This window comes from Rhinopithecus bieti, unplaced genomic scaffold, assembly GCF_001698545.2.
Source record: "Rhinopithecus bieti isolate Rb0 unplaced genomic scaffold, ASM169854v2 scaffold_56566, whole genome shotgun sequence".
NCBI classification, from domain to species: domain Eukaryota; kingdom Metazoa; phylum Chordata; class Mammalia; order Primates; family Cercopithecidae; genus Rhinopithecus; species Rhinopithecus bieti.
This window is the reverse complement of record NW_016821700.1, coordinates 82,471-86,333: the sequence shown is the minus strand read 5'-3', so window position 1 is coordinate 86,333 and position 3,863 is coordinate 82,471. Positions and strand designations below refer to the sequence as shown.

The 3,863-nt window shown below is 47.2% G+C and overlaps 1 pseudogene across 1 annotated transcript; it reads right to left on the bottom strand.

Annotated features, from left to right (window-relative positions):
• Positions 1-2,370: 2,370 nt before the first annotated feature.
• On the bottom strand, positions 2,371-3,625 carry LOC108520958 (tropomyosin alpha-3 chain pseudogene; annotated as a pseudogene). Its single transcript, XR_001883073.1, has one exon. The product of XR_001883073.1 is annotated as a tropomyosin alpha-3 chain pseudogene (transcript).
• Between the last annotated feature and the right edge of the window lie 238 nt (positions 3,626-3,863).

Below are 3,863 nucleotides of genomic sequence, written 5' to 3'. Positions count from 1 at the left end.
AAAAACAAAAAAAAAACAAAAAAAGCGTTTCTGATGTGACTGATGCAGAGATAATAAAACCTGAGTAACGTGATAGAGACTGAAGGGCAAAGGGAACTCCAGATGGGGGTGGGAGGGCATGGGAGACAGCTCTGAGCCTAGACCTGAACGAGGAGGAAAGGGACAGTGCCGTGGTCATTTAGGGACACAGGGTAAGAGCAGGGACAATGACCTGAGACAGGAAGGGTTTCAGAGTTTGGGAAAAGAGAAAAGCAAATGTGACCGGGGCAGAGGGAGTCAGGGGAGGAGGGCAAGCTCCCAGCAGGAGGCTGGACACTGGCAGGGGCCCTGGACACAGGGCTGTGGAGCCAGAGTGAGGAGCTGGGCTTTTGTCCTGGGGAACACAGGAAGCTGGTGGAGGGTTCCCTGCCAAGGACTAACATGACTGCTTTAGATTTCGCTGTGATATCCTAACACAGAGAAAGGCCCCGATGATGGTCTCTATGTTTGAGTCTATACCTCTGTTTCTTCCATTCTTTTGCGTTTTATTTATTTGTCATTTTTAGGGTACTGCATCCCATTAAAAATTCTAATTACAATTGGACACTCCCCTCTCCCAGAAGAAAAGCCACACCCAGACACACACTCTATTTTGCCAATCATTTCAGGGGCCAGGGTCACTCGCGATGAGCTTTTCTGGTCTAGCCCCTCATCTCCAAGTTGCAGGGAGGCTCCCTGGGCCTCAGAGAAAGAGAAATTTTCACCAAGCTACCCTGAGAAGGTCTGAGATGAGTGAGAAGGTGCCTGAATTCTTACATAGGGGCCTGGAAGGGCTAATGGGAAGGGCTGGTCTTTAACACCCCATCCTTGAAAGTTAGAGAAGCATCTTTCACATGCCTGGGCTAAAGAAACTTCTTTTGCAAGGTTCTGATGCCATTAATTCCTGACATTTAATTCTTCCTTACAAGAAAATCACACTTACAGTTATAAAATGCAGAAGCGTGAACACACAGCTATTGACCTTGAAAACTGTGAAAAGAAGGTCAGCTGTAGAACTAAGACGTAAGCAAATTTTTTCAATGAAGAATACATGGGTGGCCAGGTGCAATGGATCATGCCTATAATCTCAGCACTGTGGGAGGTAGAGGCAGGTGGATTACCCAAGGTCAAGAGTTTGAGACAAGCCTGGCCAACATGGTGAAACCCTGTCTCTACTAAAAATCCAAAAATTTAGCCAGGTGTGGTGGCGGGTGCCTGTAATCCCAGGTACTTGGGAGGCTGAGGCAGGAGAATCACTTGAACCCAGGCGGCAGAGGTTGTAGTGAGCCTAGATCGCATCATTGCACTCTAGCCTGAACAACAAGAATGAAACACCATCTCAAAAAAAAAAAAAAAAAAAAAATACATGGGTGCTTTTAGAATAGCATTCCATGTTGGGGAAAACCTGAGGCAAGGCTTGCTAGTCTGATATAATATAAAAAGAGTCTTGGAATGTGCTGGGGTCCAGGGTTAAAACCCCTTGTGGCCTTTGGAACACCAAGCTCTGTGCCAAAGGGTGGAAGGTTGCCCTGCTGCACCACAATCTAAGCCCAGGGCATAAAATGCCTCATGGCTTGGATGGAATCCAGGGCTCAGGGCATAAAACCCCTTGTGGCCTCTGGAATGTGCCCAGACTTGCTGGTTCCTTGTTTCTACCACTCCCAGGCTCATAAAACGATTATATCTTAAACTAGAAGAACATGTTCCCCATGATCTCAAGTACATGTTCCATATAAATGCTAAACCACACACCTATAGATCATGTGCTTGATGCACCACTTCCTTTCAACCCCCACAGCCTCACTACCTGCTTCTTTGTTTGACCACCAATAACTAGTGTGGGCTTCCAGAGCTTGGGTCTTTTGCAGCCTCCATACTAGCGTTGGCCCCCTGGACCCACCTTATGCATCCTTAACTTGTCTTTTCTCATTCCTTTGACTCCACCGGACTTCGTAGCCCCCGCGGCCTGGTGTTGGGTCTGGCCACCCCAACAGTTCCATGCCAATCCAGCCCATCTTTCAACATGAGTCCAGAAGGGACCAGAGGGCCTTGAGGGAAGCATGCACTTAATAGCTCACACTCAAGATGTTCACAGACGACATAAGGAAAGAAAACTGAAAAATAGACTAACTGGTTAAACTGCATTTTGACGTTAAGGTAAAAGGTCACCGACATCATTACCAGGTACACACTGACACAATCAACCTTCTGTATGAGGTACCAAAGATTTCCAATAAATAATGAAGACTGGAAAGCATACAGACCTTGATCTCAACCGGACGCAACTAGTTTCAAACAGAAACTATTTTGAAATTGTTTTTTAAAAAATCTAACAAATTCTGGGGTCAACAGGAAAATAACTGGAAAATGTACAGAAAAAAAATGATGTGAGCTGATTATAGGATGTGACAAAGGAGTCTTCCAGAAGTGATTATTTATTTTTTTTAATCACAACATGCTTTTTACAGACATTATGCATTATGCTCACATTCCCTTAAATGTTGTTTCCAAAGGTTCTTAGTCTGTAGCCCAGCTGGAATCTCCGGGAAGAGGCAGAGGAAGTTTGGCGAAAAAGACACAGGGGAGGAGGGGGCGGTGCAAAGAGAAAGCAGCCTTCCAGTTAAAGATCAGCCCTCAGGTAAAGGTCAGCTTCGGGCAGGCTGGCCTCAGGCGGAGTCAGGGTCAGAGGGAGGAGCAACAGCAGGGGGGGAATGGCGTATTCTACATCTCATTCAGGTCAAGCAGAGTCTGGTCCCGCATCCTTTGCGTACAGAGGTGTTCCTCTTTGGTGCATTTCACTTTATCTTCCAAGTCCTCAATTGTCTTTTTGAGCTTGGCTACTGATCTGTCATCAAACTCAGCACAGGTCTCTGCCTCCTTGAGATTATCAGTAAGAATCTTCACCTCTTCCTCACATTTGTCTTCTTTTTGAGAGTACTTTTCTTCAGCTGCACTCAACACTTCAGGTTCTGGTCCATCAGTCTGATCTGCTCATCCATCTCTCGGCAACAGGACTCAGCCAGCTCAGCTTGTTCTTCTGTGCCTTCCATGTCTCCTTCAATGATCACCAACTTATGAGTCACCTCTTCATGCTTCCTATCTGCCTCTTCTGCAATGTGCTTAGCTTCTTTGAGTTGGATTTCCTGGAGTTCCATCTTTTCTTCAATTTTTAAGGCCTGGTTTTCAATAACCTTTATACCTCTTTCATTCTCATCAGCAGCTTTTTCCACCTCTTCCAGCTTTTGCAGGGCAGTGGCCAGGTGATCCTTAGCACAGTCCAGCTTCTCTTCAATCAGCTGGATCCTACCATTCAAGGAAGCCACCTCAGCCTCAGCCTGTTCCTGGGCCCACCTTTCTCCCTTACCTTCTCTCTGGAGGCGCTCAGCTCGCTCCTCTGCATCATCCACCTGCTGCTGCAGAACCTGGATCTTGCGCTTCACTGCCTCAATGGTGGAGACCCCAGCCATGGTGCCCACCCAGCTACGCGTGTGCTCCGGTTCCTGCCTCCTCCATTTGGCATTGCAGCCTCCTCTCCCATGATTATGTATTAAAAGAGAAATTTTGAAAACTAAGATTTATCTCAGCCGGGTGTGGTCGCTCACGTCTGTAATCCCAGCACTTTGGGGGGCTGAGGTGAGTGGATCACCTGAGGTCAGGAGCTCGAGGCCAGCCTGGCCAACATGGTGAAACCCCATCTCTGCTAAAAGTACAAAAATTAGCTGATTGTAGTGGTACGGGCCTGTAGTCCCACACACTCGGGAGGTTGAGGCAAAAGAATCGCTTGAAGCCAGGAGGCGGAGTTTGCAGTGAACTGAGATCATGCCACTACACTCCAGCCTGGGTGA